A 25,796-nucleotide genomic window follows, 5' to 3' on the forward strand; every position below is an offset into this window, starting at 1 on the left:
ACTTGGTAGAAACTCAAATGTATTAATGACTCATTCCCCCCTGGTTTTCCAGACCCTGGAGTCATCCTACAGTAGGCTGTACTGGGGAGACACTGAAGCCTGTCAATTACTATCTTCAAAATCTCCCTGAAATCCTGCTTCTGTCTCCATCCCCACTGCACTGCCAGGCTCAGGCCCTCATTACTCCCAGGACTATGAGATTAACTTCCTTCCTCCAACATCCCCTTTGTATAATTACAATTCCTGTCTGGTTCCTGCCAGAGATACTTTGCTGAAATACACATCTGAGGTCAGTTCCCTGCCTGTAAGACTCTCTGCAGTCTTCCCTCCCTGGCCTGCAGGGGCTTTCAAGGCTCTCCACACTCGTTCCTTACCTTCCCCTTTCAAGCCCACCTATTCCCTCCCCACACACCCCAACACTGGTCTCACAGCTATTCCCAGAACTCTCCAGACACGACGACAGCCTGCCTGTAGAGGCTTTCAGGTATCCCTGTGCCAGGCGCACCTCATTCCCATCTCATCCTTCAAGGCTCATTTCAGAGGTCATCTCCTGGGTGAAACCTCTGCTGACTCTCCCCCTCCCATGCATAACTCACACCTGGCCTCCACTCTGTCCGGTACTGTGCTTTCAACATTACTCGTGTCACCACAAGTTCCAGGCTATCTCTTCCCTCACGGGATCCCTGCAGGTGAGCCAGGCCAGACACAGGCTGTGACATCCAATGCAAGCGCATGCATGAGTCAAATGGCCATCTCATTTCCTTCAATTTAATAACCTGTCGTGTTGAACAGAGGCGCACCCTCCCCCTTTTAACAATGGGAATAAAGAGCTCAGGAATATGACGTGCCTGGCCCAAAGCCACGGTGTCAGGCAGAGCTGGCCCTAGAGCATCCGAGTAATCTTATTCACCAACAGTTAAACAAAACCTCCGCACTGAAGGCGACGGAGGGTGCTAAGAAACCACCGGCGGCTTAGGAGTGGGCCCCAGCTGTTCCACACGGGGGGGGGGGGGGGGGGGCGGTCCGCCCCTTTGCCGCTCCAAACCGCTGAGCCCGGGTGTTCCTGGGAAGTCTCCGCTTTGGCAGCCAAGGCCAGAGCTCGGGGGAAAGTTGCTGTTCAGGGTCCCGCGACCGCAGGGACAGGCCAACACCCAACTGACGGCCCAGCACACCTGAGCTAAGGGCGTCTCCTGTCTCCGGCTGCGCTCCGCGCGCATGCACCGCCCACCGCCCACCGCCGCGCGCAGGTGTACGCGCCGCCACGCACGCCCCGCTCATGCGCAGCCCTCGCTCTGGCACGAGCCAGGGGCTTTGTGGCCGCTCCCTGGAGGCGTGTAGCGGCCAACGTCGTCGGGAATTGGCCCCCGATCCGGGAACTGCTTTGGTCCCGGGAGGCTGGAGAGGATGGAGCGGTCGCTGCGCATCCCCGCCCCCTCCGCCCCCCCCCCCCCTCACCCCGGGGGGAAGGCTGTTGGATCCGCTGGGGGCCCTGAGCGCCTTTAACAGGATGGGCGTTTGCGCCCCTCGGGTAGGGGTGCTGGGCAGAGGGCGGGCGGGAGATGAGCTGCGCAGCGGGAAGTGGGCTGAAAGTGGGTGGAGTGGGGTGTCAGGATGCGCGGGGGCTCCCCCTCCACCACCGTCAGCAGAGCAGAGCGACCAGTCGAGATTTGTACTCTTTTGCCCCCAACCGTGGACTTCCTTATTCATACTTGACTTAGCCAAATACGCAGCTAAAACTTCAGCTTTGTGGGTACAGTTGTCTTGTATCTTTTCTACGTGGAAGGCAGCACAGGTGGTGCCTCGCATTGTGGACCTGAGCCAGACCCGCTGAGTCAGATTGAAGCTCTGTGGCTCACTAGCGCTGAGAGATTGGCCAGTTTACCTTATCTCTTCTGTGCCTCAGTTTCCTCAGCTGGAAGAAAGGGGTTAGGGATCGTACTTCACAGGCCAGCTGTTGTGAAGATCAAATGAGTTAGTGTAAGAATGAGATTGGTGCCTGGCAGACACTATATGAGCTTGTGGGTGTTGTTATTACTCTTTTTTATTAGAGCTGTGTGTAACAGGATGTTTAATGGGCCTTTTCCTGTTACCCTAGAATTTATGAGTCAGGGCACAAAGATGACCCAGAGGTGTTTAGTATCCTACACAGTAAAGAGAATATTGGACATATAAGCAGAGCTTATTAAAGGGCTGTGGAACCAGACCTGCCAGAAGAGAGTATGGAGGAGTTTGGGGACGGTGATGGGAATATTACATATCTTGATTGTCACAGTAGATTGTGTAGAACTCTAAACCTAACAAGAATGAGTGTTACTTGTGCAAATTAAATGTCAATAAACCTGAAGAAAATTAATTTTTTTTAAAGACCTGTTAAGACAATGTAAGGCAAGCCACAGACTGGGGGGAAATCAAAACACATATCTGATAAAGAATACATAAAGAACTCACTCAATCCTGTAATAAAACTACAGATAGAACAGATATTCCAACAAAGAAGTTGTACACATGGCAAATAAGCACATGAAGGATGCTCAGTCATCCTCAGGGAAACACAAAGCCACAGTGAGACACCACTGAACCACGACCGACACATTCACTCAAATGGCCAAAATTAAAAACCCTGACAACATCAAGTGTTAATGAGGATGCAGAGCAACTAGCATTCTAATACATTGTTGGTAAGAGTGCAAAACAGTACAATTTGGAAGCACTTTGGTAGTTTCTTATAAAGTTGCCATACACTTACCATTCACACCAATCCTATTCCTCATTTACCCAACAGAGAAGAAACATGCCCATGCTAGACCTGTAGGTACTAAACTGTTCACAGAAGCAATATTAATAGTCAAAGCTAGAAACAACCTAAATGTTATCAATTAGTGAATAGGTAAATTGTGATAGATCCATACAATAGGTTACTCCTCAGAAAAGCAGGAACAAACTACTGATACATGAAACAACATGGATGAATCTGAAATTTGTTAGGCTAGATGGAAGAAGCCAGACACCAAAAGACTACCTACTGTAAAATTCCATTGATAATGAAATTCTAAAGACAAAACTATAGTGACAGAAGCAGATCAGCAGTTGGGGGTCATGAATCAGGGGAGTCAATTCTCTGCAAATACTGCAGTCAATTCTTGGCAAAGAAGGTGAACTCTGGGAGTGGTGGGAATGTTCTACATCATAATTGTCGTGGTGGTGTTTATCGGATTTCATTTGTCAAAACTCATTGAATTATACTCCTAAAATTGGTGAGCTTTGTTGTAAACAAAGTATACCTGAATTTTTTAAAAAACCAATTAGTTTTTCCTGAGAGGAAACTACAAGCAGTGGCCCTTTAGGTAGCGAGATCTTTACACTGCAGTAATTCATTCTCCATGACCCAACACCAGAGAAGCAAGATCCTAAGGCAGGTGGAGGGGAGAGGTGGGTAATCAAGAGGCAACCACATCCCACCCTTCGTCTTAAGGTTCTAAGTCATAAACCCAGCTGGCAATGAGAGTGGGCAAAGGTTTACCTTGTATTCAATATTGAAATGGCTGGACTTTGAATAACTGCTAGGCATTAGGAAGTTATACGTTCTGCCCAAAATATGATTAAGGGGAAATGTGGGAAATTTGATAGGGATTGATTGAAGGCAACAATCAGAGAAAGCAATTTATATACCTCCTGAGATGAGAGAATTGAATCATTTGATTGCATATGTCATTGAGTTAGTTAGTTAGTAGTTAGTTAGTATAATAAACTACAGAACATAGAGTGTGTGACTCATCATACATAATAATGTATTGTTAACTAACAAGATTTAATGGAGTAAATATTAAAGATATAATTGGCTTTATTAAGTGATTCATGAATTGAGCAGCCTCTCAGCTAGCAAGTAGAGGGGGGCTCCAATGGGCCACAGAAAGGGAAAGGTTTTTAAAGGCAGGACAAGGAAGTCATAAACAGAAAAAAGGATTCTTTCAAGTGAGATCACCTTCCTTTGGGGAAAAAACGGGTCTTAGTTAGATTACTTCATCTTCCTTTGGGAGATGGAGAGAGCCCATAGGACTGGTTACCTTATTGGTGCTGCAGAAAATTCCTGATGGACCAGTTAAGACTACATTTCTGGGAGAGCTTGAAACTGCAGTTAGGTTAGGTATTTAAGCCCTGGTTTGGTGATGTGGCTTAGCGTAAGTGACTCCATTTGGGGCCTGTGGTTTTCTTTTTAATGGTATTTTTCAAGTGTATGTAGGCACTGTTCCTGTTAATAAAATACAGAATCACTTAAAATATTACTGAACTCATACCTTTGTCATTATTTATTCTCTTGATCAGCAGGTACTCCAAGTATAACTGCTATAAGGGGGAGTCCCTACCCGCCCCCCACCCCCCACCAAATTTTGTCTGTAAAAAGGAGCACTTGTCCTTGGGAGCACTGGTACAGGAGAACCATCCCAGTCCTTTGGGAACAAGAATGAGAATGGATCCTGCTGGGGACTGGAGATATCAAGCAGGAGAAAAGAATGAGGATAATGCCATGTTGTGGACATTATAGGTAAAGAACTTTTCAAGAAATTGGGAGTTTGGGAGCCTAGTTCTGATCCTGAGCGCAGCCTGACCTGCCATCCTACCCACAGGCCCAGACAGGCTGACCAGTCACTGTGGCCGTCCAGCTGTATCCCTATACCTAGAACACTAGAAAGTGGTAAATATTTTCCACTTGGAATATTTTACATTACTTGGTAAATATTTTCAGGTAAATAAACACTTCAATGTTATGAAGTGCATACTGGCATCCCCATTTTGCATATAAGGAGATGTGTTCACTAAGGTAAAGAGAATTGCACTTAGCTAATAAATGGTAGACTTGAAGGTGGGGTTGAACCTAGCCCTATTGAACTCAAGAGCCCAAGTTCATGACTACTGTGCTAGTGGCCTCCGAAACATGCAAGGTACTGAGATGAGAGGCATACAGCAGTGTGGCTGCTGCTCTGTGTTGAACAGGGATATGCTTAATGTAGAAGTGGCAAGGACCCAGGGTGGGAGGGTGCCCTTAGAGCCAGGCTCCTAGTGGCCAGCCATGTGATGATGGCAGGTGTCTGGGGCCAGGATACAGAAAAGGAAGATGCCTTGCCATCACCAAGGCCACACACAAGCTTGGAGAGGGGGTTGAGTGGGAAAGGTATACAGCTGTCAGTGATCAAGGCCACAGGGCAGCTGCAGGCCTGGTTCTACAAGGACTCTAAGGGGAAATCAAGGCTGTACACCCATCCACCAACATCTGGCTCCTCCTATGCACCCCAAAGACCACTTCCCAGCCAGTCTCCACTCTCCCTGCAGGCTATGTGGCTGCGTTCCCCACTTGGAGGCCACTGTGAAGCACACGTCCTACTTTTAAATGAGGTGAAAAGGTCGGCCATGACTTTGGGCATGCTTACCTGTAACGGTTTGTAGAATGTTTACCCTAACACATCTCGGGGACACTCTTTAAGAGACTTACACAGGTGACCTTTGAACAATACAGCTTTGAACTGCATGGATCCAGTTATACGCCGATTTTTTACAAAGCAGTGCTGTAAAAGTGTTTGCTCTTAGGATTTTCTTAATAACATTTTCTTTTCTCTAGCTTACTTTATTGTAAGAATGTAGTATCTGATATGTATAACATATACAATATGTGTTCATCAACTAATTGTTCATGGTATCATCAAGGCTTTCAGTCCACGGTAGGCTATTAGTAGTTAAGTTTTGGGGGGAGTCAAAAGTTATGTGTGGATTTTTAACTGCACAGGGGTCAGTGCCCCATCTCTTGCCTTGTTAAGGGGTCCATTGTATTTGAGAAACAAAAATGAGCAATTATAAGACTATGCTTTTACTTCTACTTTCTTTGCTAATTCCCCAGAACATGGTTCACCAAAATAGACTTATTTTCTGAAATTTAAAACTTCTAAAATTAAGACTTGAAAATATGTACAGTAATGATAAAACTTGACTCTGACAGCATCCTATATTTGCCTTTAATTTTCCACGACTCCCCCATTCCTCTTTACTGTGGATGCTAATCTTCTCCCTCCACCTTCAGAAGGCAGCGCCTCAGGCATGTTTCTCCCCTGGTATTGCTGAGATAAAGCTCCCTTTGTTCTAGTGGAGACAGTGATGTTGGGAGATGGCAGCCACGCCCTGCCTCCACACTTCTAAATCACTGCACCACTAGGAATACCCTGGTCTTTCCCATTGTTAGGAAAGACTTGTCCCACCTTCGTGGCCAGCGCTGGCTTTCTCTTTTGGGTGGGCAGCAACAGGGTTGTTACTGACAGCTCTCTCTGCATTTGTGTATTCTTTGGGTTCAATTTCCCAAAGGCCTGACATGGCAGACAGAGCTCGGAAGGCAGACCCTCAAGATTCCCTTCCCCAGGTTATTCAGTCAAACAGGACTCCTGGTGCTCCTGTGAAAGGCCTCAGTTGATGGAGTGAAGGTTATGATAAACTGACCTTAAATGAGAGCTGTCATCCTGAATGGCTCGGGACACAATGGAATCCCAACAAGCCCCTTAGAAGCAGCAGCAAGAGGCAGAAGACGCAGAGCCAGAGCTGCCAGTGGAAGGGAGGAGACGATGGGGGTGAAAGAGAGCCACCAAGGGTGGAAAGGACTCCACCCGCCACTGGGGGCTTTGAGGGGGCCATGAGTCAGGGAATTCGAGCAGCCTCTGGAAACTGATAGTGATGTCTAATTGACAGCCAGGAAGGAAACACGGACCTCAGTCCTGCAACTTTGTGGAACTACATTTTACCAACAACATGAATGAGTATGGAAGGGGATGCATCCCAAAGCACCCAGAAAAGAGCGTGGCCCTGGCAGCACCTTGATTTCACCCCAGTGAAACTTGAAGCTGAGAAACACCTATGCCTTTTGAGTGTTGAATGGGAGTAGAGTATGCCATCCCAAAATGTGCCACTTTGACATGTGGATTATTTTGAGCTAAAGTCAATAAAGACCTAGCAGACTCAAGAAAAACGTTTACCTCTTTCTTCATTACTTAAAAGAATTTAGATAGGGGGCCTGACCCAGAAAGGGAGCTATTACCAGAAATGACTTTTTATCTGGAAGACCGATTTGTTTGACAGGACACACATCTAATTACCAAACATCTGCTCTTTTTACAGTCCTGCAAATTACCCTCCTCCCTTTTTTAACATATGTATATTAAAATTTTTTTTTTTCTTAATTTGAGAGAGTGTGTGTGTGAGTAAAGCAGGGGAGAGGTGCAGAGGGAGAGAAAGAGAAAGAATCTTAAGCAGGTTCCATGCTCAGAGCAGAGCCTGACACAAAGCTCGATCCCATGACCCTGAGATCATGACCTGAACTGAAATCACAAGTCAGATGCTCAACTGACTGAGCCACATGGTGAGCCATCCAGGTGCCCCTACCCTCCTCCCTTTTGAAGCCAGGCCCCTATCCCATTCTTTAGCTCAGGATGGCAAATAAGCCTCAGTTGTGTAACTTGCCCTTGAGTCTCATGCCTGTGGGGCTCCTGTACATATGAAATTGTTTGTTTTTCTTCTGTTAGTCTGCCTCATATCAGCTTAATTAATAGACCAGCCAATGAACCTAGAAAGGAAGAAAGGAAAATTTTTCTATCTCTGTAGTGTGCACACTGTTTCCAAATGTCTCACATTTTTGTTAAGATCTCCAATTATGATATGAAGGTTGTAGTTGGTCACACTAACTCAAGCACTTGTCACCATTTGTTTTATTGTGGCTCCTGAGGACATGTTGGTACCTTTCTATTAATTTTATTCATTTCCCTTGCCATTATAGTAACAGTCTATTTTATGTACTGGAGGTTTGTGGATACTCATTTCCATTCTTTGGTTAGATCCTGACAGTGCCATTCCCTAGCCCCATGAAATGTCACCATGTCCTTCTCTCGGTGAGTGTGCTGATGGCTGTGCCCAAGGGTTAGAGAGTCTGTGATATTGTGATTTATACTAAATATTTATTTGGTCTTCACCTTGTTCCCAGCACAGAACTCATAAAAAACTCTTGGAATTTTGTAAATGAGAAGAGTACCAAAGATGTCTTTTGTTATCTTATTGAGGTGACTTTTGGAAGCACCAAAAGTGGGAACTGGTTGCCAAGGGAACCAACCCTGTAATTAGAAGGTTGGAACCTTCATCCCCACCTCCCTGACCTCCAGGAGGGGAGAAGGATTAGAGATTGAGCTCAAGCACCAATAGCCAATGATTTAATCAGTTGTGCCTATGTAATAAAGCCACCATGAAACCCCCAAAAGACAGGATTCAAAGAACTTCAGGGTTGGTGAACACAAGGAGATTTGGGGCAAGTGGTGCATACAGAGGGCATTAAAACTCCACACCCATTCTCCAGACCTTGCTCTGTGCATCTCTTCCTATCTGGCTGTTCCTGATTTATATCCTTTTATAATAAACCAATAATCTGGTAAGTGTAATGTTTCTCTGAGTTCAGCAAGCCACTCCAGCAAAATACTCAAACCTCGGGAGGGGGCCATGGGAACCTCTGATTTATAGCCAGTGGGTCAGAAACATAGGTGACAACCTGGACATGTGGTTGGCATCTAAGATGGGGGCAGTCTTATAGGACTGAGCCCCTAGCCTGTGAAATCTGATGCTGTCTCCAGGTGGATAGTGTCAGAATTGAGTTAAACTGTAGGACACCTAGGAGAATTGCTTGGTGTTGGGGAAAACTCCATGTGTCAAAATTGGGAGGAGACTCAGAGAATCGTATATATGCATCACTCTGAACAGTGCCTGATGCACAGCATATGCTGGGTAAGTATGCTTGTGGCTACTGTCATCAATAAGTCACTGACCAGTCAGCTCAGATGGGTTTTGGCACTGTGCTTATGAAACCTGGGACACACCTATAGGTCCATTTGGCAGGTAGGTACAGAAGCTGGAGGTGGAAGAGGCTGACCACACCTTCTGAGAACTGAGGAAGAGCCAGAGCTAGTTCTCACCATCCACAAAGCCAGCGGGGAGAGTAGAAGAACTAATATCAACAAAGACATGAATTCTTTTTAAGAAGCATAGCATTTGGGGGCACCTGACTAGCTCAGTTGGTAGAGCTTATGACTCGATCTCAGGGTCATGAGTTCAAGCCCCACATTGGTTGTAGAGATTACTTAAATAAATAAATTTAAACCTTTGAAAAAACACTTTTAAAAAAAAGCAAAGAATTTGTCTTGTGGACTGGGAGCTGGCAGGGGCCTCTAGGTGGGACCATATCTGATGTTTTCTGTGGGGTTCCCCTGGCCTCCCTGAGCTCAATTCAGGAGGCCTGTAGAGCAAGAGTCAAGGTTGGCCTTAATGGCAAGCCATGTCATGTCACTATACCTTCTTGCCAGTTAAAGTAGGAACACTCCTCTCCCTTCCTACATCCAGAGCTTGGCTGCCAGGCTCAGCTTATGTGCTGTTTCTTCTGAGAAGCCTCTCTGCTCCAGTAACCCTGCCAGACTTCTCACAGTACTGTGGGAAACCCCCAACACTAACTCCTGAAGTATCTTGCTTAGCTCATCAGAGCACAGCATCACCCTGGCTGGGAGTACCAGAAGGCTCTGGTCCCAGTCTCACCTCCCATTGATCCCTCCCTCCCCATCCCTGCTCTTGAGTGGACTGTAGGCTCCATCAAAAAAAGCTTTTTGACTTTTCTGTTTGGAGGTGCTTCCCACACTAGCACAGGATGTTTGGGAAGGGAGAAACACCTCCAACCATGGAAAGGACAACGAGTCTCTGGCATTTGCTTTGGATCGGAGGGCTTTGGGCTGGATAGTCTAGATAACCTTCACCCTGAAAACAACCCTGCAGAGCAGGGGTGCTGAGGGAGCCACATCCCTCCACTGTGCAGGGAGGAGCACAGCTGTCATCACCTATCCCTTCCCCGGAAGCAGCCATCCAGCTTGGCTCCCCAGCATATCCTGTCAGGTGGCCCCTGCCCAGGCCTCTGAAACAGTTGGCTGGTGAATCCATGGTGTAAGCTAAGCCAACTACCCACAGCCAGCTTCCAAGCAAAGTTTGTTTTTGATTTTATGCTTATGTTTTTAAGCTCCAAAGGCTACTGGTTCTGGGAAGGACTGGGTCACTATGTGACTTTGGGAAGATCCTTTGCAGCCTCTGTGACTCCAGGTTGTAACTCTTGGCTTCCTTAGATCATGGTGTTCTCCTCATGTTGTTGGCACACACTTGCTAGCACCCTTTTCTCTGAAGCGAAGTGGTTAGGGCATGGCCCATGCTAAAGGAGAGGAGCCCTGCTGGTGCCAGGATGCATGGTGCAGTTGCAGCCTCTGGCCAAGGGATGGTGGGCAGGACTGGGCTGGCCGAGGTACCAAGAAGGCAAAGCAGAGTTGTTGGCCAGTAGCCCCCTCCTACTGACTTCCCTATCACTTTTGTTTGTATCTGTTTTATTATAAAGAATAACAGTTGCATTTGAAAAAGGAAGTTCAGGGGCACCTGGGTGGCTCATTTGGTAAGTGTTGACTTTGGCTCAGGGCATGATCTTGCAGTCTGTGAGTTTGAGCCCTGCATTGGAATCTCTGCTGTCAGCATAGAGTCCACTTCGGATCCTCTGTTCCCTTCCTCTCTGCCCCTACCCTACTTGGGTGCTCTCTCTCTCTCTCTCTCTCAAAAATAAATAAACATTTAAAAAAAAGTTCAAACTGTAAGGAAAAAAGTCAAAGTTGCCCTGTCTCACTCCAGCCCCCTCCCTGAAGGCCACCTCCCTTCACCATTTCTGTTTCCAGTTCTTACTATGGTTACCTCTGTAACTGTAACCCATACACCCATGTCTTGATTTCTCAACTTTAGACGGTTTCTCTTGGCTGTGGTCTATGAAAAATATGAAATGAGCACATTTACATGATCCTTTACCTTCCAACTTGTTTGTTATTACTTTTCATTCTTTGAATCCAGTGCTTCTCAAGGGCCCACTGAGTGCCTGCCTAAAATGCAGACTCCCAGGCCTGGGGCAAAATTATCTGAATGTGTGATGGGACCTAGGAATACCCATTTATAATCATCACCTCTAGTTAATTCTTATGTACGTTACAGTTTGAGAACCATCAACCTAATGCCTACCTCTATAAATACATCTCTTATCAGTTGGGATGCTTTTGTCTACTCTATCAGAAACCCAACTAAGGAGCGATATCAGCAAAAATGGAGAAGTGGGGAACTCCACATTCCACCATGCCATAAAACAATGATAACATGGGCAGAAAATTTCAGGATCAACTTTTTTGGAATTCTGAAGACTAGCCAAAGGCTTGCAGTAACCTTGGAAAAACCTATTCCAGAAGAATAGCTGATGGAATGAATAAGTCACAAGAATGAAAGGTATAGCATAGGAAATACAGTCAATGGTACCGTAATAGCATTGTTTGGTGCAGATGGTAGCCACACTTGTGGTGAGCACAGCATATAGTTCAAACGCTATGTTGTACACCTGACACTAATGTAACATTGCATGTTCACTATACTTCAGTGAAAAAAATCAAGGCTGAACTCTTCCCAAATTTGATGGATTTTAGTTAGTAATAAAAAAATGTCTAACAAAAAAAATCCCAGGGCCAAATTATTCTAGTAGTGAATTCTACCAAATGGCAGTACTCACCAAATTGATCTTCAGATTCAGTGCACTACTATCCAAACTCAATCTTAAAAACAATTTAAAAAGACTGATTCTAAAGTTCATTTGGAATTATAAGGGATACAAAAAAGCCAAAACAGTCTTGAACAATGTTAGAAAACTCATAATTTCTGATTCCAAAACTTAATACAAAACTCCACATGAGGATGTGGAGAAATTGGAACCTTTATACATAGCTAGTGGGAATACAAAATGGTGCAGCCACTATGGAAAAGTTTAGCAGGTCCACAAAAAGTTAAACATAGAATTACCATATGACCCAGCAATTTCTCATCTAGTTATTTGAGAGAAATGAAAATATATGTCCACCAAAAACTTGTACACAAATGTTCATAGCAGCTATATTCATAGTAGCCAAAAAAGTGTAAATAAGCCAAATGTCCATCAACTGATGAATGGATAACAAAATGTGGTACAGTAGTCCCCCATTATCTGTGGTTTTGCTTTCTACGGTTTCAGTTACCACAGTCACTTTCAGTCTGGAAACAGTAGTGTCAGAAGAGCAGTAGTCCTAATGCTACATCACAATGCCTACATCATTCACTTCACTTCATCTTGCCACATAGGCATTTTATTAGCTTACATCATCACAAGAAGAAAAAAGGTGAGCACAGTACAATAAGATATTTGGAGAGAGACTACATTCACATAACTTTTATTATAGTATATTGTTATAATTGTTGTATTTAATTACTAGTTACCATTGTTAATCTTTTACTGCATCTAATTTATAAATTAAACTCTATCATAGGTATGTATGCATAGAAAAAAACAGTATTTATAGGGTTTGGTATTTTCCACAGTTTCAGACATCCACAGGGGATCTTGGAACATATCCCCCATGGATAACAGAGAACTACTGTATATCCATAGGGTGGAATATTTTTCAGCCATAAAAAAAAATAAAGTAGTGACACAGGCTACAATGTGGATGAACCTGGAAAACGATGCTAAGTGAAAGAAGCCAGACACAAAAGACCACAGTTTATATGATACCACTTATATGAAATGTCCAGGACAAGGAAATTCATGAGACAGAAAGTAGATTAGTGGCTGCCAGGGCTTTACTAGTATTTCATGTTGTCAAGCTTTCTAGAGTTTGCCTTTGTTCTCTCATTATCAGGCTTCCATTTGAGACTTCCAGATTGGCTCTACAGTCATTGCGGTGGCTGGCATGGGTTTCTCTCATGGTCATGCTGGCCTACCACTCCCAGCAGCTTGGACCTTGTGCGGGAGGGTGACTGTGGGTTGCAGGGTCCTGGGCAGGGCCAGGCTGCTCTATAGGATGTGTGGTGGGGGCTGCTGGTGGGGGCTCTGCCCCACATCATCCAAGCCCAGAGAATCTTACTTTATTTTGTCCTTTTATTCTGAATGTTTATTTATTTTTGAGAGAGAGAGACAGACAGACAGACAGACAAAGTATGAGCAGGGGAGGGGCAAAGAGGGAGATAGAGAATCCCAAGCAGGCTCCACACTGTCAGTGCAGAGTCTGATGAGTGGCTCAAACTCAGGAACCGTGAGATCATGACCTGAGCCCAAATCGGACGCTTAACCAACTGAGCCACTCAGGCGCTCCTCGCCTTTCTTTAAGAAAACATGCTTTTTTATTCTGAAAGATAACATTCAACATAAAGAGCTTCACAAATTATTATAAAGCAAACATTCATGTAGTCACTCCCCAATCTCCTCAGGGTCTCCAATGTCCTTCCACTCACCTTTTCCCAGAGGTAAAGCCTATCCTCACTTTCATGGTAATCATTTCTTTGTTCCTTATAGTTTCACCATGTGTAAATGCATTCCTAAACAATATGGTTTAATTTTGTCTGCTTTTAAACTTTACAGAAATAAAATCTGGTTATCTATCCCTGTGGAGCAAATATCCCAAACCTCAGGGGCCTGAAACAGGGATAATTCTGTTATTCTCTGGCAAGAGCTAGAGTTGATTGAGCTCAGGGTGGGTGATTCCTGCTCAAGCCCTTGTAAATGGTCATGGGGGTGAGGGGCACCTTTGGAATGCCCTCCCTCTATCCCTGGTAGTTAATGCTAGTTGTTGGCTGGATCATCCACACATGGCCTCTATATCTGGTCTGAGCTTGCTCACTACACAGCACCTGGGTTCCAAGAAGGAGCTGCTGAGGAAGACTGGGAGGAAGCTGTATCACCCTTTAAGACCTAGCCTGGAAGTCACACAGCATGATTCCTGTTTTGGCCTTCCCAGATCCTAGGGGAAGAAACATAGACACCCCCCACCCCCACCCCGCCACCTTTCAATGGCAGGGGCTGGGGGTGGTAAGTCAACATCCTGTGAGAAGAGCATGTGTGTGTATACACATGTGCATGCTGGCATATTGCAATAGACTAAAGATGGAGGCAGCCCAAGTGTCCATTGATGGATGAATGGATGAACATAATATGGTCCATCTATATGCTGGAATATCATTTAGCCTTAAAAAGGAAGGAAATTCTGACCTGTGCTACAACGTGGATGAACCTTGAGGGCATTATGATCAGTGAACTAAGCCAGTCACAAAAGGCCAAATACTGTCTGATTCTATGTGCATGAGGGACCTTGAATCAAATTCATAGAGACAGAAAGCAGAATGGTGGTTGCCAGGGACCGGGGGAAGGAAGGAATGGGGAGTTATTGTTTAATAGGTACAGGCTTTCAGTTTGAGATGATGAAAATGTTCTGGAGATGGGTGGTGGTGATGGTTGCACAATGTGAATGTACTTAACTTTGCTGAAATGCACACCCCAAAATTTAAGATGGCATGTTATACGTGGATTTTACAACAATTAAAAAAACTTTTTTTAATGTTTACTCATTTTTGAGAGAGACAGAGACAGAATGCGAGTGGGTTAGGGGCAGAGAGAGAGGGACACAGAGAATCCGAAGCAAGCTCCAGGCTCCGAGCTGTCAGCACAGAGCCCAACACGGGGCTCGAACTCATGAGCTGTGAGATCATGACCTGAGCCCAGTCGGACGCTCAACCAACTGAGCAACCCAGGCGCCCCTTTACCACAATTTTTAAAAAATTAAGTTACATTTCAAAAAGGAGAGAATATGTGATAAACGATATCTTCAGATATCCCTGCATTTATGCATCTTTGGAAAATATAGTCTGCCACAGAACATGCAACTTACAGTTTGGGGTCTTGTATCTCTTACCCAACATTGAATCTGTAAAATTCCCACAAGTTGTGTGTTGCTCAGTTTCCGAGGCTGTACACTATTCCCCCATGTGGATATGTCACAAAATTTATCCCATCTCCTGTGGATGGACATTTGGGGGTACTCTAGCTTGGGGCTAATAAAAACAGTGCTGCTATGGATATTCCTGCACATGGGCACTTGTTTCTCTGGCTCATGGGATAGATGCTCACTTAACTTTTTGAGATAATAGCAAACTATTTGCTGAAGTGCTTGTACCAACTCACACCCCCATCAAGTGTGCGAGAGGACCTATTTCTTGACCTCCTCCCTGACACTCTAGGGGCGCTAGGATACATTTAACTGACACTGCTTGGTTTCTTTCCTGGCAGGGCCTGCCTTTCTCACCCCAGCTGCCCTGGGGGCAGGCTGGCACTTACAGAGGTGCATGTCCACATCCTTCCCAGCCACAGCCCACCCAGAGGGGCACTCCCAGGACAAACTGGTTCCCAGGGATACACCTGGATGCTGCAACCCTCTTTCCTGGCTCGTGGCTCCTGTCTGCACACAGGGTTGGCATTTACTTCCATTGTAGTTTATCCCTCCATCTGATCCCATCTCCTTCCTGTCTTCCAAAAACTCTTCCAAGGTCCTCAAAATTTCTGGTCTGCTGATGCAATTTTAAATGATTTTGCATGTTGCCATGAGTTTGTTTATTAGCTCTCAGTATCGTGATTGTTGTACATAATGGGACACACTATAATGGGAGGGAGGGGAACACGTGGGTGGGTTCTGTCTGCTGTCTTGAACCCCATCCTCAACCCAGGGTCTCTGATTCACCCCAGCCTCTCGGGCTCTGAGCTTGTGAGCCCTCAGAGCCCAGCATTCAAGGGGATAATCGCTGCCCCCTGGGAATAGGAGGCCTACTGAGTTTATGTCTACTCAGCTGAAAGACTACATCTCACCTTTCCCAGCAGCTAGATGTGACCATGTGACTATTTTGGAATGGTAACTTCTGGAACCATAGGCCCTTGGCTTTGTCTCCTTGAGTTCTCTTCCAGGCACCACCCAGGCCAAGTCCAGCCATGCCTGTTCTTCCATTGTTCTACTGCTGTTTCCCCTAGCCTACCCCAACTGTGCTTGTTACTTCTCTGTCCCAGGGTCTCCCCTTGCCCAGAAGGCCAGTTCCCATCTTCACCCTAGTAAACCCTAAAAAGTAAACCCATGTAAATGGCAGCTCTTCTCTACAACCTCTCAAACTCCCAAGTAGGTGACCGCGTCTCCTCTGCCCAGCACTTCTCCACCCACTGTCACTCAGTTTATGCGGTCTGGGACAGTGTCTTTGTGGATGTTCACTTGACCAGCATATGCTGCAGGGGTCAGGCCCAGCTAAGGCCAATCACAACACAGGGAATCCCCAGCTCTGCCTCTTTGGTGAGAGTATGAAGAGAAGGGGGTCTGCAGGGGGCAAACAAGGGCAACTGAGGGGTTAATGTGCATACTCCAGACCCTGCCAGACTCCCTGGGCATGCAGGCTAGTGGCAGGCTGGGAGGCACCACATCCTCCCAATCCTGGGAAGGCGGCAGGCTAGGAGAATGTCCCCATGTCCTTGGCATGGTCAGCCTGGCCCTGGATGTCCAGCTCTGACTCACTCCTTGTTTGGGCAAAACGCTGGCTTGGGTGCCAAGTCCCGAGAGCTTGACAAAGGCAAAGGGAGTAACAAGATAGGATCTGAGGGTCAGCTCCTGGGAACAGTGTGGGTACCCAGCCTGTGTTTACAGCTGCTTCCTGCTCTGGCTCTCCGTCTGGTGAGCTGGGTGCGGCTACGGTCTGAGGAGGTGGGGGATCCTCGCCCAGCCCTCCGGGTGGACGCTGCACACCAGTCCTGAGTGTATGAAACAATCACAAGGCAGTGAGGACAATAGCATGAGAGCCAGTGGCAGATAACAGGATTAAAACATTCTAAGGTTTTGGTCTTGGTGGGAGGAGAGCAACGATAGCAAAGATATTAATTTTAAGTTTATTCACTTCAGAAGGTGACTGCTGAAATAGGCAAAGAAGGTATCATTTGCAAACAAGTAAAGGAAAAAAATATGAAAGAGACAAAAACAATTAATCCTAAAAAAGACAGAAAAGAGGAGTAGAGAGGGGGATCTGCACATAAGCTGTTACAAATAAATCCAAACATACCTGTAATCACAAAAAATGTAAAGGGATCAAATGCTCCAGATACAGAGAAAGATTGCCACATTATTATGAAAAGCAATCCAGCTTTCTGCAATTACAGGAGACCCTCCTGAAGCATAAAGAAATACAATATTGAAGGTCAAGAGAGAGAAAGATACACCATGCAAAGACTAACTAAGAGTGAACTTGTGAGCTATGTCAGATGAAATACAATTTAAGGCAGCAAAGTCCAAAGTTGATTTGTTGGAAATACAAATATAAAGCTAAGTTTCTGGTAATATTAACAAGAAAAAGAGAAGGCACTAGTTAATAATAATAATAATAATAATACCAATAGGAAAGAAAAGGAGACAACCATACATGCTCCAGCAAGTAAACAGAAATAATAAGGGGCTATTTGTCAACTGTATGGCAACACATTTGAAAACAGACAAACTGAATAATTTCTTGGAAAACACCATTTTCCAGAATGGAATCCAAAAGAAATAAAAAACCTTATTGTCTTACAATTAAGCTCAGGTCATGATCTTGTGGTCCGTGAGTTAGAGCCCTGCTCTGGGCTCTGTGCTGACAGCTCAGAGCATGGAGCCTGCTTTGGATTCTGGGCCTCCCTCTCTCTGCCCTTCCCCTGCTCGTACTCTGTCTCTCTATCTCTCTCAAAAATAAACATTAGGGGCGCCTGGGTGGCGCAGTCGGTTAAGCGTCCGACTTCAGCCAGGTCACGATCTCGCGGTCCGTGAGTTCGAGCCCCGCGTCAGGCTCTGGGCTGATGGCTCGGAGCCTGGAGCCTGTTTCCGATTCTGTCTCCCTCTCTCTCTGCCCCTCCCCCGTTCATGCTCTGTCTCTCTCTGTCCCAAAAATAAATAAATGTTTTAAAAAATAATAATAAATAAAATAAACATTAAAAAAAAAAGGTTGGTATAAAATTACCTAATGTAAATCAACCCTGTTAACAGAATAAAAGAGAAAAACCACAGTAATATGTCAACAGATGCAAAACTGTCCAATGAAATTAAATACATTCAAAATAAAAAGTTATAAAAAGAATGAAAATAATAATAGAAGCTAATAAGGGGCACCTTCCAAGAAACTACAGCAGACAACATAGCAATGAGAGCATTCCCTACAAGACTAGAAGCCTGGCTTGATGTCCATAATGAAGACTTCTCTATGATGATCTACTGGACATCCTAACTGGTGCAGTAAAATAAGAAAAGGAAATAAAAGGTAATGGATTTAGAAAGAAAAACACAAAACTCTCATTATTTGCAGATGATATGACTATAAGGAAAACCCAAAGGCATCTATAGAGAAATTATCAGGACTAAATAAGTTTGCTGGATTCAAAGTAAAATTCATTTGCGTTTCTAAAAATTGGCAAAAATCTCTTAGAAAATACAGTTTTATATTTATTTTATTTTATTTTATTTTATTTTATTTTATTTTATTTTATTTTATATTTTATAGAGAGAGCATGCAAGCGGGAGAGAGAGGCAGAGGGAGGGAGAGAAGGAATCCTAAGCAGGGTCCATGCTCAGTGCTGAGCCTGACATGAGGCTCGATTCCATGACCCTGGGATCATGACCTGAGCCAAAATCACGAGTGGGACCTTCAACCGACTGAGCCACCCAGCTACCCCAAAAATACAACTTTAAAAATATACAATCTAAAATAGCAGCAAAAGGGTCACCTGGGTGGCTCAGTCGGTTAAGTGTCTGACTCTGGATTTTGGCTCAGGTCATGATCTCATGGTTTGTGAACTCAAGCCCCACATGGGGCTCTTCATTGGCAGTGTAGCGCCTGCTTGAGATTCTCTCTCTCTCTCTCTCTCTCTCTCTTAAAATAAATAAATAAACTTAAAAAATAATGAAATAACAAAAATATAAAGAATCCAAGAATGAATTTTATGTATATATAAAAAGTATAATCCTAAAATTTGGTAAAAATATTATCTGTGGCCCTTCTTATGGGCCATTACTGCTCTAAACACTTTAATCCATGAGCTGGTTTAATCCTCACCATGTCCCAAGAAGAAGCTGTCCTTACCTTTCCACCTGGTAGCTGAGTGAACTGGTCTACCCACCTAGCATCTGGGCACCTGGTGGGAGGATTTAGGTACAGATAGCCCAGCCACACAACCTGGGCTCTAGCCACTATGTTTTCTTGCCTCTTGTTGGTATGCATTGCTTCACAGTAAACATAGTACCCACAGACACTAGGAAAGTTAATAAAAGAAAATTTAAAGAAAATAAGATCAGCTCACCACCCTTGTTCACCTGTGCTCCTCCTTGCTTCTATTCCTGTTCATTCCCATATGGTGTGGGCGACTCCAACTCTGGGTCCCACAACCCCTCCTCAGAGCCCAGGCAACCTTCACCCTAAATTCTCTCAAGTCTGGCCAATGGGATAAGAATTTTTCTTTGGCTTGATGTTGCCTTAAATAAAATTATTCAAAATCAGAGATTTTCTCTACTTTACTACTATAAGACATATTCCTGTCCTCAAAGATGCTTCCTGGGCCAGGCTGCTTGTTATGGCAAAGTCCTCCTTGCCAGTGACCCCCAGTGGCCTGCTATCTTTCTGCAGAGAGAGCTCTTCCCTTGGCCTCTTCCAGTTAGCAGAACTCCTGACTAATCTCCTCTGATGGTGTTGTGAATGTGCCAAGTATTGTCAGAGGACCTCCCACTAGCTCCAGGGAATGAGCTCACTTTGGCTGTCTTCTGTTGCTATGTTGGGGGTTGGGAGACACCAGATGTGTGTCATCTACTTCTGGTGGGTGGGGGACATACAATTCCTGACATTATGCTGCTCTTTCAGTTCTGGATCCCCAAACCACTTTCCTCTTACTACCTTTCAGAGTTCTCCTTTGGCTGTCTCTTGAATTATTTCCAAAATTTAACATTGTACTTGGTGGAGAGGAGTAAGATCTATGCCATCTTGTCCAGACCAGAAGCATCTTTTTACTTTGACCTATTTGTATTTTCTATTAAAAATTTTTTTAACCTCAAAAATAAATAATTGAGGTGGGGGAGGCAGAAAGAAAGGGAGACACAGAATCTGAAGCAGGCTCCAGGCTCTGAGCTGTCAGCACAGCTCAAACTCACAAACCTTGAGATCATGACCTGAGCCGAAGTCAGATGCCCAACTGACTGAGCCACCCAGGTGTCCCATGTATTTTACTATTTAGAATGAGTTTCTTGTAGACAACATATAGTTGGATCTGTTTTCTAATCCAATTGAACAATCTCTGTCTTTTAATTGGGATGTTTAGACCATTTAATGTGATTATTAATATTTATGTGATTAATATTTAATATTTAATGTGATTATTAAGATGGTTGAGTTTAAATATACCAGCTTGCTATTTGTTTTTTTTATTCATCCCATCTCTTATTTGTTCCCCTTTTCCTAAATTTTTTTTTGTTTTTTTGGGGTTAAGTATCTTTTAAGATTCCATTTTATCTCCTTTGTTTGCTTGTTAACTATATTTCTTTGGTCCATTTTGGTTTTTTAGTGGTTGATTTATTATTTGTAGTATTGATTTTTTTGACTTAGCACAGTCTACATTCACATTGTATCATATGATTTCACATATGCTTTATAGACTTTACACTAATATACTCAGCCTGTATGGTGACAGAGGGTAGCTACACTTGTGGTGAGCATAGTATAACATATAAACTTATCAAATTACTATACAGTACCCGTGAAACTAGTAACATTGTATATCAATTGTACTTCAATAATAATGATAATAATAATAATAATAATATATGTTCAGCCTTTGTGTAAATATTGCACTGTCAGCACAAAGCCCGATGTGGGCTTGAACTCACGAACCTTAAGGTCATGACCTGAGCCGAAGTCTGACATTTAGCCACTGAGCCACCCAGGCACCCCAGCAATAAAGTATTTTAAAAGAGGCTTTAAAATAATTTAAAATTTGTCAAATTGACTCCCATATTTACCATTTCTGGTGTTTTTATTCCTCTGTGTACTTTCATATTCCCATCTGGTATCATTTACCCTGTGCCTAAAGGACTTCCTTTAATATATTTGTAGTGCTGGTCTGTTAGTGATGAATTCTGTCATCTCTTCTATGCTTAAAAAAGTCTTTATTTTTCTTTTAAAAATATTTTATTTTGAAGTAATTATAGATTCATAGGAAGTTACAAATATAATATAATAGAAAGGTCCTCTGTACCTTTCACTCAGTTATCCCCAGTGATTACATATTACATAATTATAGTGCAGTATCAAAATCAGGAATTTGACAGTGGTACAATGTGTGTGTGTAATTCTGTATCACTATGTACACCCAATGTGTATATGTAATTCTATACATGTAATTTATCAAATGTGTAGATTCATGTAACCATGGCTGAAATCAAGATATAGACTACTGCAGGGGTGCCTGGGTAGGTAGCTCAGCTGGTTAAGCATCTAACTTCAGCACAAGTCATGATCTCATCATTCATGAGTTCCAGCCCCACTCTGGGCTCTGCACTCTCTCCCTCTCTCTCTTCCTCTCTCTCTGTACCTCATAGGATTTTCTTTCTCCCTTTCTCTCTGCCCTTCACTCCTTCATGCTTGCTCTCTCTCTCTCAAAACAAACAAACAAACAAACAAACCTGTATATATAGAGTACTCCATCACCACAAAGCTCTGCCTTCTATGCCTTCATATCCATATCCACCCTCTCCCTCTGCCATAATCCCTAACCCCTAGGAAACACTAAACTGTTTCCATCTCTGTAATTTTGTCATTTTATAGAAATGGAATCAGAGTATATAGCAAATTGCGGTTGGCTTTTTTTCATTTAATACCCTTGAGATCAAAGTTATTGTGTGTATCAAGGGTTTGTTGGTCTCTTTTTGCTGAGTACTATTCCACACTATGGTTGTGCCATAGTTTTTTTAGCCACTAACCTATTAAGGGACTTTTGCATTGTTTCCAGTTTGGGGCTGTAACAAATAAAGATGCTATTAACAATTGTGTATGGGTTTTTGTGCACTCATAAGTTTTTCTTTCTTTGAAATAAATGCCCAGAAGTGCAATTGCTGGATTATAAGGTATACACTACCATATAGTCCATGTTTAGTTTTTTAGGAAACTGCAAAACTGTTTTCCAGGGTGGCTATACCATTTTATGTTCCCACCAGCAACGTGTGAGAGATTCAGATTCTCTGCATCCTCACCAGCATTTGGTGTTGTCATTATTTTTTTATTTTGGTTGTTTTAATAATTGTAATCTTATTTCATCCTTAGATATATAATGATCATGTCATAGTTAAAAATTTAATTTTAACTTCCCTAATAGTGATTTGAACATCTTTTCATTGGTTCACTTGCCATCCTTTTTGGCAAAAGATTTCTGTGTGTCTTTTGCCCCATTTCTTCTTTTTTTTCAATGTTTATTTATTTATTTTGAGAGAGAGAGCATGAGTAGGGGAAAGGCAGAGACAGAGGGAGAGAGAGAATCCAAAGCAGGCTCTGCACCATTAACACAGAGACCGATGCAGGGGTTGATCCCATGAACTGTGAGCTCATGACCTGAGCTGAAATCAAGAAACGGAGGCTTAACTGACTGAGCCACCCAAGCACCACTGCCCCATTTCTAATTTGTTTGCTTGGGGGGGGTTTAATTAAATATTTTCATTTTTTTAAATTAATTAATTAATTAATTTATTTTGAGAGAGAGAGAGAGACAAGGCACAAGTAAGTAAGGGACAGAGAGAGAGAGTTGAAAGAATGCCATGAGGGGCAGAGAGAGAGAGAGTGAGAGACAGAGAGAGAGAGAAGTGGGGCTCACCTGAACTCGGGGCTCAAGCTCACTCAATGTGGGACTTGAACTCATTAATGGTGAAATCCTGACCTGAGTCAAAATCAGATGCTTAAAGACTAAACCACCCAGATGTCTTTTTTAAAATTTATTTTAGAGCAAGAGAGATCGAGCACGTACGAGTGGGGGAGAGTGGCAAAGAGAGAGAGAGAATTTTAAGCAGGCTCCACACTCAGCGTACAGCCCAAGGTGGGGCTCTATCCCATGACCCTGGGATCATGACCTGAGCTGAATTCCAGTCCAATGTTCAACTGACTGAGCCACCCAGGTGCCCCTGGATTGCTTTTTTTTTTTTTAAATGATCAATTTTCAGAGTTCTCGACATATTGTGGATATTAGCCCTTTGTTGAATATGTGGAATGCAAATATTTTCTCCAACTGTGTAGCTTGTCTTTTCATCTTTTTAAAAGTATCTCTGGGTGCCTGGGTGGCTCAGTGGGTTAAGAGTCTGACTCTTGATTTCGGACCAGGTCATGACAGCATGGAGCCTGCTTGGTATTCTCTCTCTCCTTGTCTCCCTCTGCCCCTCCCATATGTGCACACATGTTCTCTCTCTCTCTCTCTCTCTCTCAAAATAAATAAACAATTTTTAAAAAGTGTCTCACAAAGAAAAAGTTAATTTTGGTAAAATTAATTGGTCATTTTCTCCATTTATGAGTATGCTTTTGTATCATGTCTATGTCCCAAAGATTTTCTCCTGAGTTACTTTCTTTTTTCCCCCTGAGTTACCTTCTAAAATTCTTTAGTTTTACATTTTACATTTAAACCGGGATTCATTTTGAGATTTTTATTTTTTATGGTGTGAGGTTTAGATTCAGGTTGGTTCCCCATCCCCTGTTGATATCTAATTGCTTTAGCATATTGTTGAAAAGATTATCCTTCCTCCATTGAGTTCCTTTTTATTTTATTGTGGTAAAACTTACAATCACATAAAACTCATCATTTTAACAATTTTTACAGTTCAGTGGCATGAAGTACATTCATATTGCTGTGCAACCATCACCACAATCCATCTCCAGAACTTTTTCATCTTCCCAAACTGAAACTCTGTCCCCATTTAAATTCCCCATTCCTTCCTCCCCTGGCCCCTGGCAACCACCATTCTGCTTTCTGTCTCTATGAATCTGACAGTATATACTAGGTACCTCATGTTAGTGGAATCATACAATACTCTTCCCTTTGTGTCTGGCTTAGTTCACTTAATGTAATGTTCTCAGCCATGCTGTAGCATGTTTCAGAATTTCCACATTTTGACTGTTATGAATAATGCTGCTATGAATATTTGTGTACAAATATCTGCTCAAATCGCTGCTTCCATTCTTTTGGGCCATTGAATTGCTTTTGCATGCTTGTCAAAAATCAGTTAACTATACTTGTGTGAGGCTGTTTCTGGGTTCTCTGTTCTGTTCCATTGAACAATGTCTCTGTCCCCTAATAAGCAATATATTAACATCTATATCATAAGTCTCAAAATCAAATAGAGAGATTCTTCCCACTTTATTCTTATTTTTTCAGAATTGTTTTAGCTATTTTAATTTATTTTCAAGTTTTAGAATAATTTGGGTATATCTATAAGGAATCTTGCTGGGATTTTGAAGGGAATTGGCATTATAAACATCTTTGTCACATTGAGTCTTCCAAACAGTGAACACACAAAGCTTCTCCATGTATTTAGATCTTTGATTCTTTTCATCAGTGTTTTGCAGTTTCCAGCATACAACTTTTGTTCGCATTTTGTTAGATTTACATCTATGTACTTTGGTTTTTGAGGGATTGTAAGTGATGTTGTATTTTTAATTTTGGTTTTCATGTGTTCATTGCCAGTGTATAGAAGTGGAAATTGATTTTTGTACTTTGATCTTGAATCTTTGTATTTTGCTGAATTCATTTATTAGTTCTAAGGCCTTTTTTAAAAAGTTTATTTATTTTGAGAGAGAGAGAGCACATTTGAGAGCGGGGCAGAGGCAGAGAAAGAAGAGGAGAGAGCCATAAGTGCAGAACCCAATGTGGAGCTCGATCCCACAACCGTGAGATCATGACCTGGGCCAAAACCAAGAGTCAGATGCTTAACTGACTGAGCCATTCAGGCGCCCCTAGGCCTTTTTTTTTTTTTTAAAGTTTATTTATCTTGAGAGAGAGTGCATGCATGAGCAAACATGAGCAGGGGAGGAAGAGAGAGAATTCCAAGCTGGCTCTGTGCTGTCAGTGCAGAGCGTGATGCAGGGCTCAATCCCATGAACCATGAGATCATGACTGGAGCTGAAATCAAGAGTAGGAGGCCCAACCAACTAACACTCAGGCATACCTATCTAGGACTTCCATAGCTGGATGGAAGGTTGTTGCTTTTTTTTTCTTTTAATGGCCCAGAATATGGTCTGTCCTGGCTTAGGTTCTCTGGGCACTTGAAAAGAATGCATATTCTGCTTTGTTGGATAGTATTATATAAATGTTGATAAGATCCTGTTGTTTAATAGTGCTGTTGAGTTCTTCTATCTTCTTTCTGATTTTCTGTCCATTTGTTCTATCAATTGTTAAGAGAGGAGTTCTGAAGCTTCAGCTATAATTATCAATTTGTCTATTTTTCCACCCAGTTTTATCAGTTTCTCATTATTTCCTAGCTCTTTTGTTTGGTGCAAATGCATTTGTGATTGTTATGTCTTCTTGACACGTTGACCCTTTGTAATTAGGTAATATTTTCCTCTGCTTCTGGTAATTTTCTTAGTGAAGCTACTTTATCTGATATTAATACAGCCACTCTGCATTTATTGGATTGATGTTTGCTTAGTAAATCTTTTTCTATCCTTTTGCTTTCAACCCACACATAACATTGTATTTGAAGTGAGTTAGTTTTAAATAACATATATTTAGGTTATATATTTTTGTCTGCCCTACCAATCTCTGTTGTTTAATTGTATTTAGACCACATGCATTTAAATCAATGTAA

General features: G+C 43.0%; 1 long non-coding RNA gene across 1 annotated transcript; it reads left to right on the top strand.

The window, feature by feature from the left end:
• The first annotated feature begins 1,444 nt into the window (after nucleotides 1–1,444).
• On the top strand, nucleotides 1,445–6,957 carry LOC125149484 (uncharacterized). Its single transcript, XR_007145939.1, has 3 exons — nucleotides 1,445–1,528; nucleotides 4,324–4,543; nucleotides 6,727–6,957. It is a non-coding gene; the product is annotated as an uncharacterized LOC125149484 (long non-coding RNA).
• Nucleotides 6,958–25,796: the final 18,839 nt, after the last annotated feature.

Source organism: Prionailurus viverrinus, chromosome D3 (assembly GCF_022837055.1).
Source record: "Prionailurus viverrinus isolate Anna chromosome D3, UM_Priviv_1.0, whole genome shotgun sequence".
Taxonomy (NCBI): domain Eukaryota; kingdom Metazoa; phylum Chordata; class Mammalia; order Carnivora; family Felidae; genus Prionailurus; species Prionailurus viverrinus.